The sequence below is a fragment of the Mobula birostris genome, chromosome 1, assembly GCF_030028105.1.
Source record: "Mobula birostris isolate sMobBir1 chromosome 1, sMobBir1.hap1, whole genome shotgun sequence".
Classification (NCBI taxonomy): domain Eukaryota; kingdom Metazoa; phylum Chordata; class Chondrichthyes; order Myliobatiformes; family Myliobatidae; genus Mobula; species Mobula birostris.
In genome coordinates, this window is record NC_092370.1 from 123,008,255 (window position 1) to 123,024,692 (window position 16,438).

The window sequence follows — 16,438 nt, forward strand, 5'->3', positions numbered from 1 at the left end:
GCAGATTGGTGATAATATCTCCTCCTCGCTGACGATCAACACCGGCGCACCTCTGGGGTGTGTGCTTAGCCCACTGCTCTAATCTCTATATACACATGACTGTGTGGCTAGGCGTAGCTCAAATACCATCTATAAATTTGCTGATGATACAACCATTTTTGCTGGAATCTCAGATGGAGATGAGAGGGCGTACAGGAGTGAGATATACCAGCTGGTGGAGTGGTGTTACAGCAACAACCTTGCACTCAATGTCAGTAAGACGAAAGAGCTGATTGTGGATTTCAGGAAGGGTAAGGCGAAGGAACACATACCAATCCTCGTAGAGGGATCAGAAGTGGAGAGAGTGGGCATTTTCAAGTTCCTGGGTGTCAAGATCTCTGAAGACCTAACCTGGTCCCAACATATCGATGCAGCTATGAAGAAGGCAAACCAGTGACTGTACTTTATTAGGCGTTTGAAGAGATTTGGCATGTCAACAAATTCACTCAAAAACTTCTATAGATGTACCGTGGAGAGCATTCTGACAGGCTGAATCACTGTCTGGCATGGAGGTCTACTGCACAGGACCAAAAGAAGCTGAAGAGGGTTGTAAATTTAGTCGGCTCCATCTTGGGTACCCAGAACATCTTCAAGGAGTGGTGTCTCAGAAAGGCAGTGTCCATTATTAAGGGACCCTTTTCTCACTGTTACCATCAGGTAGGAGGTACAGAAGCCTGAAGGCACACACTCAGCAATTCAGAGACAGCTTCTTCCATTTCCTAAATTGACTGTGAACCCGTGAACACTCCCTCACTCATTTAATATATATTATTTCTGGTTTTTGCATGATTTTTAATCTATTCAATATATGTATACTGTAATCAATTTATTTATTTATTTATTATTATTAAATTACTTTTTCCTTGTCTTCTATATTATGTATTGCATTGAACTGCTGCTGCTAAGTTAACAAATTTCACGACACATGCTGGTGATAATAAACCTGATTCTGATTCTGAATGGGCTGTCTTAAGATGAAAAAATTATCAGATTGAACCTCAGTTAATTGGAGTTTTAAAAAATGAGGTATGATTTCATTTAAAATTAAAAGATTTTAGGGGAGCTTAGCAGTTGAGAGCATATTTCTCCTGATAGAAGTATCTATAAGGGACTTTAGGAGAAAAGTATTTTCATTTGCAACAGAAATGAGGTGAAATTTCAACTCTCAAAGGGCTGAGAATCTTTGATAGCCTCTAGCTAGTGAGATGCAGATGTAAAATCATCAAATATCTCCAAGACTAAAGAAACCAAGAATCCAGTGTTATTCCCAATGACCCTTGGCCATTTTCGTAGAAGCACCATACAAAATATCCTTTCCGGATGCATCACAGCTTGGTATGGCAACCACTCTTTCGGGCGACACAGTGCCATAGTCATTAGCACAGTACAGGCAACCCAAGTTCAGTTCGCATTGCTGCCTTGTAAGGAGTTTGTACTTCCTCCCCATATCTGCCCGGGTTTCCTTTGGGTGCTCTGGTTTCTGCTCGCAATCCAATGGTGCACCAGTTGGTAGCTTAATTGGTTATTGTAAATTTTCCCATGATTAGGCTAGGATCAAATCGGAGGATTGCTGGGCGGCGTGGCTCAAAGGGCTGGAAAGGCCTATTACACACTGTATCTTTAAATTAATAAATAAGATCCAAAGTAATTGCGGAGAGTTGTGGTCACAGCTCAGACCGTCATGCAAACCAGCCTCTCCTCTGTTGACAACACGCACAAAATGCTGGAGGAACTCAGCAGATCAGGCAGCATCAATGGAGAGGAATAAACAGTTAATGTTTTGAGTTGAAGGGTCTCGCCTCATCATGTCAACTGTTTATTCCTCTCCATAGATAATGCCTGATCTTCTGAGCTCCTCCAGCCTTTTGTGTGTGTTGTTCTGGATTTCCAGCATCTACAGAAGTCTCTTGTGTTTAGGATTCCCTCCATTGACACCGTCTATACTTCTCGCTGCCTCAGGAAAGCAGCCAGCATAATCAAGGACCCCTCCCACCTCAGTCATTCTCTTTTCTCCACTTTCCCATCAGGCAGAGATACAAAGCTTGAGAGCATGTACTACTAAGTTCAAGAAGAGCTTCTATCCCACTGTTATCAGAAACTTGAGGGGACTTGCTAAAGATGAACTTTTAATGACCCTTGCACTTCGTTTGTCTGCCTGCACTGCACATCCTCTGTAACTGTAACATTATATTTTGCATTCTGCCCTCCTTTTTACTATCTTGGTGTATTTGCATATGGCATGATCTGCCTTGATGACATGCAAACAAAATATTCTCACTGTAATTACGTGTAGTAATGATAAACCAAATACCGATTGTGCAGAACATGCTATTGAGGCCAAGGTTAGAGAAGATCATTACTGAATGATGAAGCAGGTCAAGAGAGATTACTTGACCAACTCTTGCTGCTGATTCCTATCTTCCTTGGGCCCATTATGGGATGTGTGCAAGATGAAATACCAACGTTTTTGTGATTGATTTAGCACTCGAACTTTTCCACTCTTCACCAACCTACAAGAGGGTATGGTGAATATTAAGTTAACACAAGGTATGGAAATAACACAACGTATGGAAATCTACCATCTGACTAGAAAATGAGGTAAGATTCCCAGCATTATTGTGGCTATGAACTCATTTACAGTGGAATATGACATTTCGACATGTTAATCAAGACAGCATAATGATGGCCTCTGCTTTTCCAACCCACCAACTGGCAAACTGAACCATCCATCCCATGAAAAGCTTTCTCCTGTCAGACAATAGTATTAGCAATAGCAATGTGCTGTAAAGTAACACTGCCCTGTGTTAGACAATATTCCTACATGGTTTCAAAATCCGCACACAAACTCAGACATTTGTATTAAGTGCTTGTCAAAACAGTCTGAATTCCTATTTGTTTTAATAGAGTATAGTTTCATCTGTTAGATTTATGCTGTAATAAGATGTCATAGTCTGTTTTTGTTCAAGATTGCACCCTGCTGATGTTTCCAGGCAGAAGGAAAATAACCTTTTAGTTAAACACCCTTTTCTACAGAACTACAGTCACAATGGTGGCTTTGAGCCTGATATGATCAGGGTTTTCAGTCTAAGGTACTGACAGTTAAAGAGAGGGAGGAGAATTAAAGCATGCAGTCAGAAGATGGGAAAACAACATATAACAAAAGAAATAAGTAATTAAGATCTGAAGAAAACTGAAGAGGATGGAAAATTTATTAAACTCAACTTCATGGAACTAAGTGCCTTCACGTTGTGGCTGGGTGTGTACTAACACTGAATTGCACAATCTCTCATTTACCTAACTTCGTTAACTTGGATTCTATAATCAAGCCTTTGTCAGCCTCTCTGAGGATGTCCTGTCCTGAGTTACCCACGTGTCGAGTACAATGGGCAAACTGCATAGGGAACCTCTGCTGTATTTTATTTCAATGCACACTGATGAAATGAGTTGATACATATTATGTGGAGGTGGCTTGTCAATTCCAATACCTCCGAAATGAATTGCTAAGATAATGTAAGTGTGTTGCAGGGTCACTTTTAGCTCAGCTGGCAGCATTCCTGCTTCCAGGTTGAAGGTTATGGGTTCAAGTTCCATTCTGGAGAGTTGAGCTGAGAAGTTAAAGCTGTTACTCATGTAATGTGGTCAAGAAATGCTGCACTATAAGAGATGAAATGTTAAATTGAGCTCCAGGTTGGTCTTTCAGGTTAGTGCAAAAATCCTGTTGCAAAGAGAAAGGAACATGAGATTTTCTGGGTAATATTTATCTTTCTGGTAAGATATCAAGATAGATTATGTCACCCTTATCTCTTTCCTTTTGTTGTGTTCTAGGATGTACTCATGTTGTAGTAGGCTCTCTTTTGAATTAAAATGGTTTGATCTCACCTTGCAAACTTAGTTCATCCTTTCCATTAAGACCATAAAATATGAATAGAATTAGGCCATTTAGACCATCGAGTCTGCTTTGTCATTCAATTGTAGCTGATTTTTTTCTCAAACCCATGCTCTCACCTTCTGTCCTTTACCTTTACCACCTTTACCACCTTTACCTTTACCAATCAATAATCTGTCAATCTCTGCCTTAAAGATACCTAATGCTTTGGCCTCCATAACCCTCCACGGCAAGGAATTCCATTGATTCACCACCCTCTGGCTAAAGAGAGTCCACCGTATCTCAATTCTAAAGAGATATCCTTTTACTCTAAGGTATATTTCTGTTAAACACCCTGTCCATGTCCATTCTATACAGGGCTTTCAGTATTTAGTAGATTTGAATTAGATATCCCCTTATCCTTTTGAACTCTATCAAGTAGAGGCCCTGAATTCCTTATAAAGCCCCAGTGGGCATCGATTCTACCTGGAAAATAGCAGAGAGATCCATGAGTGGAATCAAACACAAAGCAGAGCCACAGAGACATTCCTACCTTTTTATCATCATCTTTTTACTCTCTTTGAGCTCTCTCTTCCACTTCCTTCTTCTCTTAAAGAATGCTTACCTTGAGTGTTGCCTACTTATGATGGAAATTCACTGACCTGATGCTCACATTCTCTTCCGATCGCCACAAATTTTGCTTGACCTGTTGAGCATTTGTTGTGTCATCCCTCTTTTTCCCTCCAATATCCATCCTTCCACAGTATCTTGCTTCAATAATATTTTAGAGATACAGCATAGTAACAGACCCTTCTGGCCCACTGAGCCCAGTACACCCAATTACACCATTCGACAGATTAACCTACTAACCCATATATCTTTTTAATGTGTGAAGAAACCAACACAGTCACAGGGAGAATGTACAAACTCCTTCGAAACACCGGTGGGAAACATTTGTCAAACATTTTATTTTGAAGAGCAGGGAGAAAATGGAGACAAAATCCAAGAGACAGCTTAATCATTTTGTTATCAAGTTTATTTGATGCAGTCATATCTAAGATAGTTTACAGCCTTGAATTATAGCTAAAACGATGGAGGAGACGTCTTTGTAGTCAGGTTTCTCAAGCAGTGGTGTGCATTCTATACTTCAATCTATGCACGGACAATGCATGCAACATTTTACTTCTGTGTCTTACTGGACTCTTCAAGTGTATTTGTGTGACGAGTGTTTCTGAGTTCTGTTTATGCATATAATTGTCCTCTGGAGAATCTCCCTATGCTAAAGGCCTGCAAGTCTGGTGCCTATTGATCTGAAGTGGATTTGATCTTCTTTCAGTGTTTACACGGCGCCTTGCTGCTGAAGCTGCTCATGCATCCTGCCAACTGTATCAGTTACAATCCGGCCACCTCTGCGGACTGGGGGAAGGGCAGGCACACAACAGGAGGGAGGAACTGAGATCGATTTGCTTAACCAGGAAGAACAGAACCATTCCAATTTCTTGCTGGATAAAGTGGACAAAATGAGGGCTAGCACTCTCACTTGTCAATACAATGCAGCCTCCAAGCAGAGTCATTAATCCTAAACACAACAGATTCCGCAGATGCTGGAAATCCAGGGCAGCACCCACAAAATGCTGGAAGAACTCCAGCTAGAAATGAATAAACAGTCAATACTCTGGGCCAAGACACTTCTTCAGGACTGGTGAGGAATGGAGATGATGCCAGAATAAAAATATGGGTAAAGAAGAAGTAGGACAAGCTAGAAGGTGATAGGTGAAACCAGGTGGGTGGGAAAGGTAAAGGACTGGAGAAGAAGGAATCTGTTCGGAGGGGAGAGTGGACCATGGGAGAAAAGGGAGAGGAGGGGCATCGGGGGAGGTGATAAGTAGGTGAAGAGAAGAGGTTAGAGGTCAGAGTGGGGAATATAAGAAGAGGGAAGGGAACAAAAAAATTACTACCTGCACAGAATAGAATGTGTTGCTCTTCAACCCTGAGAATGGCCTCATCATGACATGGACTGACATGTCAGAATGGTAATTGGGGTAGGAATTAAAATGGTTGGCTACCAGGAAATTCCACGTTGGGTGGATGGAGTGGAGGTGCTCAATAAAGCAGTCCCCCGATTTATGTTGGATCACACCAATGTAGTGGAGATTGCATCGGATTGACTTGCGATCTCTCAATACTGTAGATTATTCCCTGGCACAGTTCCAAATACCTGATTTTATTTAAAATGCAACATTTGGTTCTGGGCATTTCTCTGGAAGAACGTGTTAGTCTTGGTTCAGAAAGGTGATGAGAGGTTTGGAAAAGGGTGCTTTGCTTGGTATTGGTTTATTATTGTCATATGTACAAAGACACAGTGAAAAGCTAGCTTGCATACTGTTTATACAGATCAAATCTTTGCAAGTATGTGTCTTCAGGCTTTTGTATTTTCTGCCCAATGGGAGAGGGGAGAAGAGAAGAGGATGGATTTTGAATATGGTGGCTACTTCAGTGAGGCAGCAGGAAGTATGGACAGAGTCCATAGTGGGGAGGCTGGTTCCTCCAGTGTGCTGAGCTGTGTCCACACTAATCTGCAGTTTCTTGTGGTCACTTGCAGAGCAGTTGCCAAACCTAGCCGTTATGCATCAAGGCTGAGTGCTTTCTGGGAAGTATAAACAAAAATTGATGAGTCAACATTAACCTTATGAGGAAGTAGGGGTGTTGATGAGCTTCCTTGGCTGTGACATCATATGGTTGGACCAGGGCAGACTATTGGTGATGTTCATACCTAGGAACTTGAAGCTCCCAACCTCAATACTGTTGATGTAGACATGAGGATGTGGACAGCCCCCTTCCTGAAGTCAAACACCAGCTTGTTTGTGGACTCTGACTCATTGTTATTTGACATGTAGCCCACTATAGTGGTATCATCTGCAAACGTGTAGATGGAATTAGCAAATATTCTACACTGTTTCGGGGTGTTTGAGCATAGATTCTTTAAAATGAGACCCTACCTGGTTAAATTGTCTGGGTGAAGCTTGCAGAGAAAAATAAAGGAGCAATCTAATCAAGCCATTGAAACACAAACAGGAGGAAATATGCAGATGCTGGAATTTCAAGGAACACATATAAAAATTGCTGGTGAACGCAGCAGGCCAGGCAACATCTATAGGAAGAGGTACAGCTGACGTTTCAGGCTGAGACTCTTCATCAGGATGGTCTGTCAAGACAAAAGGTCTCGGCCCAAAATGTTGATTGTACCTCTTCCTATAGACGCTGCCCGGCCTGCTGCATTCACCAGCAATTTTTATGTGTGTTGCAAGCCATTGAAACATACAGTTTGAAACTTGCTGGGTTATGCCGTATGCTCTCTACACCAAAATGCCAGCATTTCCAAACAGAACTGCCCATTTCCCAATAATTCAGGATTAAACGTGCTAGTCCCAAACCAGCTGGCTCTGATGTCACAGCAAGTACACAATTATGTCTCTACATTGGACCTTGGATGGTGAACCTGGCCCAGGAATTTTCAGCTAAAGAGGAATGGCAGCAAGGTAAAATGGTAGAATATATTTTGCTATTTAATTGAGTTAGCTCTAATACTTTTAAGTTTTTTTAAATCATACTTGTGATTTGAAAATTACAACTTACATTTTATTAATAGTTTTTTTTAATGTTTACTGAATTCAGGGGCACTCAAAATAATTGATATATCTGTTGGCTTGCAAAGTAAGGACACAATGCTTGTTCTGGCCTTCTCATGGGCTAGCATTATGTCAGGTAAGATCCTGCCACTATCCAGTGTCATGCCCTTTAGATTGAGGTGAAGCATACCTGCAGTTCAATGTCAGCGGATCTGATAAAGTAAGTTCACTATATATAGATATGGATAGGAAAGGTTTAGAAGGATATGGATGAAATCCAAGCAAATTGGGCTACCTCTTGGTTGAATTTAGCCAAATGGTCTGTTTCTTATTGTATTACTTAAGATCTCATCCATTAAGGGAAAGATGGACAGAAACTAAGGTATCCAGAAGAGTTTCCGAAAAGTGCAAACTAGTGAATCGGTAAATTGGCTCATTATTGTTACATGCACCAGAGTACATGTAAAAAATTTATTTTGCAAGTACCCATACAGACCATTTCATTCCTACAGTGCACGGGGGAAAACAATAATAGAATGCAGAATAAAGTGTAACAGTTACAGAGGAAGTGCAGTACAGGCAGACACTAAGGTGCAAGTTCTCATGAGGTAAATTTTGATGTTTAGACTCTATTTCTTCTTAATGTGGAACTATTCAAGATTAGAACAAAGTCATTAGACCAATGTTGGGAACGTTTTTTAACACAAGGAACAAATATCAGATTCTCACACTTTTGATGGCTCACTGTTTATTTCTGCCTGTGTCAAAATTAATCATTTCTGACAGTGATCTATTTTCAATTTTTATCCTCTCTATTAGTATAGGTGAATCACTAAGCATATCCCATAACCCTGCTATAATCAACACATAACATAGACCAAGAAGTATAATCTGCATCTACTTGCGACATTAGTCAGTTTGGTTTCCACTATTTCATTTCATAATTTACTGGCATTATTTCATTTCATAATTTACTGGCATAATTTCATTTCATAATTTACTGGCATAATTTACATATTACTATTTAACTATTCGTGGTTCTATTACTATTTATTATTTATGGTGCAACTGTAACGAAAACCAATTTCCCCTGGGATCATAAAGTATGACTACTACTACTACTATATCAGAGATAATCTCTTTGTTCTACCCATCCCTCCCCCATCTTCTTTGAAACTGAAAACTAACTTGTTTTTCTCTTCATTTGAGACCTGAAGCATTAACTGTTTCTCATTTCGCCGATGCTGCTTGACCTGTTGAGAGTTTCTGCCTTTTTTTAAAAAAATTCACACAAAGAATATTGGAGATCTGAAATCTGATACGGAAATAAATTGAAAATATTAATTCAGAGTCTGATAGTTTTTTTGTTATTAAGAGTTGGGGAACAAAGGTGAATCGATGTGGATTGGTAGAGATAGTGTTCACATGTTCCCATAAGAGGCTTGGTGGAGCACATCCACTCCGTCCGCCACAACAGACAGAATCTCCCAGTTGCCGCCCACTTCAACTCTGCTTCACATTTCCATTCGGATATGTCCATACTGCCATGATGAGCCTAAACTCAGGCTGGAGGAGCAACACCTCATATACCATCTGGGTAATCTCCAGCCCCTTGGCATGAACATTGAATTCTCCAACTTTCCGTAATTCCATCCCCCTCCCCCAGCTTCCTATCACCTCGCTCATGGTTCCGCCTCCTTCTACTACCCATTGTGCTTTCCCCTATTCCTTCTTCACCTTTCCTGCCTATCCCCTCCCTGCTTTGCCTCCCCCACCCCTTGATCTTTCCCCTTACTGGTTTTTCACCTGGCACCTACCACCCTTCTCCTTCCCACCCTCTCCCCACCTTCTTTATAGGGCCTCTGCCCCTTCCCTCTTCAGTCCTGATGAAGGGTTCCAGCCCGAAACGTTGACTGATCATTTCCACGGATGCTGCCCGACCTGCTGAGCTCCTCCAGCATGTTGTGAGTGTTGCTTTGACCCCAGCTTCTGCAGAGTTTTTTGTGTTTCCCATAAAAGGCAAAATGGCTGAATTTCCTCAACACCCTCCTCTGGGGCTAACTGAGGAAAAGATGAGATTATTGTCTAAAGTTTTCTTGAAAGTCTTAACTTTTTGAAAATATTGGGATTTGGGGAAGGAACTGATTGGAAGGAAATAATAGTTTATGAATTATATAATGACTGCTCTAGATGATATTTGCCAGACAGAGTCATAGTGTCATTAAGTCATAGAGTTCAACAGGATGGAAACAGGCCTTTTGGCCCAACTCATCCACACCAACCAAGGGGCCAAACTAAGCTAGTTCCATTTCCCAAGTTCGGCTCATATCCCTCTAACCCAGGGGTTCACAACCTGCGGCCCACGGACTCCTCGGTTAATGGTAGGGGTCCTGGGCACAATAAAGGCTGGGAAACTGTGCTCTAACCCTTCCCTATCTATATACTTAACAAAATGTCTTTAAAAATACAGTTGTTACTTCTGTCTCAACCACTTCCTCTGGCAGCTCATTCTAGATGCTGATACACTGGGATATTTGATCTTAGAATTTGCTTGATTTTAAAATGGTTTCCCGTTGTTTCCCACTCCAGACAGCCTAGTCATGCAAAGTTTGAATGAACTTGGACAAATCTTCATCATGTTTGCAGAAACGTCTCCCCCACTCAGGCAATCTTAAGTCAGAGTTAGTAAGGCCTTAATTCATAGGGAAAAAATATCTACATGATGTCTCCACCCACCACCAACAACCCCCACACAGGAAAAAGGATCCCAGCTACTAAACAGGAAACTTTTCAGGTGAGTGACTTTTACGATAAAGTCTAGCACACTTTTGAGTCAATGCATTAAGGTAATGTCAATTAGGAAAACTAATGTGGTGTTGAGGGCTCTATGAGGGGAGCAACACAGCAAACACTAGAGAAAGCTTCATCTGCACAACCACTATTTGTAACAGGGAGTACTCAATTGCTTTAATTAAGGATAATATGATAGCAATTGATATGTGAGTGTAGAGAGATCATTGACCTGATTGAAAGGTTCAGAGGCTCCAAAGATCAATCTGAAGCTAAGTTCCCAAGGGTAGATAACTGTCTTGGAGCCTCTTATACTTTTATGACATATGGTATAAATTATTCATATTTTACATCTCTTAATATCAGGAACTGATTGTCTTGCATTTATTGACTACAATTACACTTCAAGTCATTGACAAAGCTGAGGAGCAAATGATAATTGTGTGTTAATTACATATATTGATAACTCATTTCTAACTGGATGCAGGGAATCCTATACCCAATGGTTATCTTTTGGGAATATTTGACCTGTGGCATTCCACTGAAAAGAAAAGAACCCCTTTAAATGCCAGAGGTTTAAAGAAAACGGTACACATTTTTAATAAATTAGGCCCAGACAAAAGGCGATTAAAATGTTGATGTTGGTGCTATTGCCTGAAAGACTGCACATAATAAGCAATGTGTCTCAGTGAACTTCTCGCACCCTTTGCGTTGGCAAGTTTCCGATTTAGGCTGCTCATCAGATTTAATTAGCAGCCATCTCGTCTGTTGAACAGAGAGTAATATAAACAGAAGAAAACAAAAGAACGGCATGCTTTTATATTACACCTCTCATGACCCGAGGACATTCCAAAGCACCCTACATCCAATGAACAATGCTGAAGTGTACTTACTCACTGTGGTAATGTGGAAAACGCACAACAGCCAACTCACAGGGAACGAGCTCCCCTGTGCAACAATATGATAATAACCGGATAATCTGCTGTTTATATTGGTGACTGGGATATATCTTGGCCACAACACTGGGATGTCCCCTGATCCCCTGCATGAAAGACCTCAGTTTAATCTCTGACTAGAGATGCCCTAACTCAGACAGTCAATGCTCCAGTGGGAGCTTCAGTCTGAATAATGACACATGCGCATTTCCGGATTGAGCGCAGAAACAAGTTTTGCCCATCAGGGGCAGGCAGAGACTCAGGTTTTGAAACAGTAACCAGATAGGACGAGCTCTAACCAACCTTGAAGATTTTCATGCCAAGTTTTATGTAAAACTCCCTGATGCAGGGGTTTGACCTAAAATACGGACAATTCCTTCCTCTTCCTCCACAGAGGCTGCTCAACCCACTGATGGCTTTCCATGACTTTCCACAAAGAAAAAACACATTGATACCTAGCATAAAGAGGTGATGGAGGGGGAAGAGACTGAGGCAGTTCACTGATCCGCTCCCACCTTAATTGGTAATTGGTGTATTAATTTAGGGTAGATAAAGGGATGCAGTGGTTGTTGTACATTTGGACTTTCAGAAGGCCTTTGGCAAGGTGCCACACATGAATCTGCTTACCAAGTTAAGAGCCCATGATATTACAAGAAAGTTACTGGCATGGTGGCTGGTTGGAAGAAGGCAGCAAGTGGGAATAAAAGGAGCCTTTTCTGGTTGGCTGCCAGTGACTAGTGGTGTTTCGCAGGGGTTGGTGCTGGGACCATTTCTTTTTATGCAGTATATAGATGATTTAGATGATGGAATAGATGACTTTGTTGCCAAGTTTGCAATGAAGATTGGTGGAGAGGAAGGTTTCCCCTATTCTTTCTTCACCTTTCCAGCCTATCACCTCCCTGTCTCCCCTCCCCAACACCTTGATCTTTCCCCTTACTGGTTTTTCACCTGGAACCTACTAGCCTTCTCCTTCCCACCCTCCCCCCACCTTCTTTACAGGGCTTCTGCCCCTTCCCTCTACAGTCCTGACGAAGGGTTCCGGCCCGAAGCGTCGACCAATCTTTTCCATGGATGCTGCCCGACCTGCTGAGTTCCTCCAGCGTGTTGTGAGTGTTGCTTTGACCCCAGAATCTGCAGATTATTTTGTGTTATCTTTCGGAAATTAACATAACACAGGAGACCATTCGTTCCATTGTAAGCATGTCAGCTCCCAGGTTAGTAGTACCAAGAATCCCAATCTCTGTCACATTTATTTTCACCCATACCCTTTCAACTTATTCTCTCCCTTCAACTCGTTTGACCACTAGACGACTAGTTGTAACTTACATTTGCCGTTTGATCTTCCAGTATGTGCGTGGAACCCATGCAGTCACGAAATAAAGCCCATAACCTCTACGCCCAAGCTCAGGATGAAGAGCAGGTTCCTCGATTTGTGAGGTAGCAGCAGCAACCGTTCCATCATCATAGCCAGTCAAGCGCAATTGCCATCATTGCTGCATCAAATTCCTCAAGTTCTGCATTTGGCTGCACAATGGGAGTCCTAAGAGTGGAATGTGAGGTTCTCAAGAGCAAAGTGCCCACCACCACCTTCTCAAGGGTTAGCTGGATGAGCAATAAATGCCGGCCTCAACAGCAGCATCTGTGTCTCATGAAAGAAACAAAATTCTCTTTGATCTACACGAGCCAAACCCTGGAATTCCTAGTTTTACACATCCTGAGATTTCCTTCTCAACATGACGACTCTTCCTAGGTTACGTAGGAACGGTCTGTGAATGCCACCCGGAGTAACATCATCTACAGTACAAGCAGTTCAAGAAGCATTTGGTGTACCATTAACTGTGGTACTGAACATTGTGATGTCAGTGTGTATTTAAATATACATTTTCCTCTCCCTTCTCCTTCTCCATTTCATTTTTTACCATGCTACCACACGCGTATCGCTGGAGGAGCTCTGGCTAAGACAACAGTCTCTGGAAGGAAAAGGACAGTGAATGTTTTGGGTCGAGACCTTTCATCTGCAACAAAAAACAGAAGCGAAGTAGCCAGTATAAAGAAGTGAGAGGAAGAGGCGGAGCAAGAGCTGTCAGATGGGTCCAGGTGAGGGTCTCTGTCAGGCCATGAGGGAGGAAATGAGATCGCAAGCTGCAAGATGACAGGCAGAAGTCAGTAGATGATGAAATCTGATAGCACAAGAAGATAAAGCAAGCAACAAAAGAAAGGCGATGGGCAAGGGAGCCAGTTGGAGGAGCGTGTGGATGATAAACAGATGGGGGGGGTGGAAAGAAAGAGGATGGTGGGAGTCAGTGGGAGAGAATAAGGAGAAAGGGATAGAGCAGGAATACTTGCCAAGGGTTTGTTAATTCAATGTTTATATCACGATGTAATAAATATTTTTGATCCAGGTTCCAGCACCTGCAGTCCCATGTGTCCACATGGAAAATGTTACCTGGGCAGCACACACATGTAAGTTGTTTGATCATCAGATTTGCTTCACACCATCCACTTGATGAGACTTCAGTTATTTGAGGACTGAAACAAATACGGGTGAGCAAAATCACAATGAAAATTATCTTTAAAATAAACTTAAAATGTTAAGTGATAGGGGTTTGATGGGACATCTGTCCCGCAGCTTGAGTGGGTACAGATGGCACCAGCAGCTTTGGTAGCTGCTGCAATTTTGCAAAGCTAATATTGTTCCAGATTATCTTTTGTTACATCTGTGGTTTGGTCACCCACTGTGAATCCCAATGATTCGTTGTCTCACATTTTATGTTTCTTTCATTTCATTCACCATGTTAGGCAGGGCACAGAAGTTATTCAGGGGGAATAGCAAGTACTTAACATTGCGTGCAGCCACATCATGCAGTTAACACAGGAGTGATAACGGGCTCAACCTAACATCTTGCCTTGGAAAGCCACGCACAGACAAAATGCTAGAGGAGATCAGCAAGTCAGGCAGCATCGGCGGAAGTGAATAAACAGTCAGTTTTTCAGGCCGAGGCCCTTCATCAGGACACAGTGTGCATTGCTCTGGATTTCCAGCATCTGCCGAATCTCTTGTGTTTATACCTTGCCATGGAAGATAACACCAGAATAGGTCTACCACCCCTGACAAAATATTCTACACACTCACCACTCTGTGTAAAAAAACTTATCTCTGATTGCCCGCTATAACTTACTCCAGTCACTTTAAAATTATGCCCCCTCACGTTAGCCATTTCCACTCTCGGAAAATGCTTCTGGCTGTCCACTCTATTTATGTATTTTTTCATCTTGTACACCACTATAGGGTCACCTCTCATCCTCCTTCACTCCAAAGAGAAAAGTCCTAGCTCGATCAACCTATCCTCATAAGGTATAAAGGTAGGGCCATAAAGAAAGTGTACCACATGCTTGGCTTCATTGGTCAGATCACTGAGTATAGAAGTTGGACAGTCTAAAAATTTGGTTCGGCCGCATTTCAATTACAGTGTGCAGTTCTGGTCACTTCATTACAGGAAGGATGCGAAAGCTTTGGAGAGGATGCAGAAGAAATTTGCCATGATGTTTCCTAGATTCACTGTAATTAGAGGTTGAATAAACTTGGATTGTTTTCTCTGGAATGTCAGAGGCTGAGGGTGATCTGATAAAAATAATTAAAATCATGAAAGGCATAGACAAGTTAGATAGTCAGAGTCTTTTTGCCCAGGTGGAAATGTCGATACTTCAAAAGTTCAAAGATTCAAAGGTGGAATTTAATGTCAGAGAAATGTATACGATATACATCCTGGAATGGTTTTTCTTCGCAAACATCCATGAAAACAGAGAAGTGCCCCAAAGGATGAACAACAGTTAAACGTGAGAACCCCAAAGACCCCCCAGATCTCCCCTCCCACATGTAAGCAGCGGCGAGCAACGATCCCCCTCCTCCCCCCACCGGCACAAAAAAGCACATCGGTACCATCACCGAGCCCAAACGTGTGCTAAGCAATAGCAAAGACACAGACCAAAGTTACCCCAAAGGCTTCGCATTGCATCCAATGTTCAACAAACTACAGGTTCTCTCTCTCTCCCTATCAAGGGAGAGGAAGGTGTCCCCCATTTTCACAGCGAGCGGGAGACATAACAACAACCCGCTGGTTTATGATGTTAAAAGTCCGTTTCGTCATTTTTTTTCGAGCTCTGTGTCCGAAGATTGCAAAGACCTTGGGTCTTCGGGCCCACAGTGAAAGATTTTTAGGCCTCCCCGATGAGTCACAAGTCTCCTGCCCTGACACCGACCCTCATTCCGCCCATCTCCAGAGCCTTGAGATCTGAGGTTTCCGAACACGATCGAGACTCTCAGGCCAAACCCTTGGCATGTCGAATAACAGCCAATCGTGGAACCCTGAGAACGGGTCCCATTCCCGCAAAGAACCGAAGCCTGCATGTAACTCCAGGTCAGGGTCTTCAAAAGAATCCTGAAAGGGCAAAATAAAGATATTAAAGGTAGAAATAGAGCTGTTTCCAAAGATGCAAGCAAAGGAGTTGCCGTTAGGTGCCATTATCCTCCTAAGCTCCACCTTGAGGACATAGATTTAAGTTGAGAGGAGGAACCTGCAAGACAAATTTATTATGCTGGAAATAGTAGGCACCTGGTACACTCTGTCAAGGGGGGTGGTGAAAGCAAACACAGTACAATAGCAATGTTTAAGAGCCATTTTGACAAAAACATGAACAGGCAGGGAACAGAGAGATATAAACGGTGGAGAGATGGATAGAATTAGTTTAGATTGGTCAACACAGACATGGAGGGCCGAACGGCCTATTCCTGTGCATTATTGTTCCATGTTTTAAGTTCTACTTTCGATGTTTTGTGTTAAGTAAATCTTACTCAGTATGGATTTATGGTGACAGAGGAAAGATTTAAAGAGGACCTGAGGGGCAACTTTGTCAGATGTATTTCTCATACTTACCTGAGTGGAATGGAAATTGGGGGAGTGTACAACCTGACAGAATTCTACCTGACTGAGGGTGAATTGTTCTCACTCTTGCAGTAGAGAGAAGCGATCTCACTATTTCAAATTCTCACAGTTGTCAGCCAGTTGTCTCCTGCAACCCGGAATGAATTCTGATGCCGAGCTGCTATTGCCATCACTTACACTAAAGCAAATAAATGGCATGGCTTGTGTGTAAACAGGAGATCATCAAGGAACACACTG

The 16,438-nt window shown here is 42.1% G+C and overlaps 1 long non-coding RNA gene across 2 annotated transcripts; it reads left to right on the top strand.

Annotated features, from left to right (window-relative positions):
* The first annotated feature begins 7,351 nt into the window (after positions 1 to 7,351).
* Positions 7,352 to 13,796, top strand: LOC140204445 (uncharacterized). Of its 2 annotated transcripts, none has more exons than XR_011887632.1 (4): positions 7,352 to 7,443; positions 10,123 to 10,327; positions 12,606 to 13,355; positions 13,661 to 13,796. It is a non-coding gene; the product is annotated as an uncharacterized lncRNA (long non-coding RNA). The 2 variants fall into 2 exon arrangements; XR_011887655.1 differs by lacking the exon at positions 7,352 to 7,443 and adding an exon at positions 7,627 to 7,669.
* Positions 13,797 to 16,438: the final 2,642 nt, after the last annotated feature.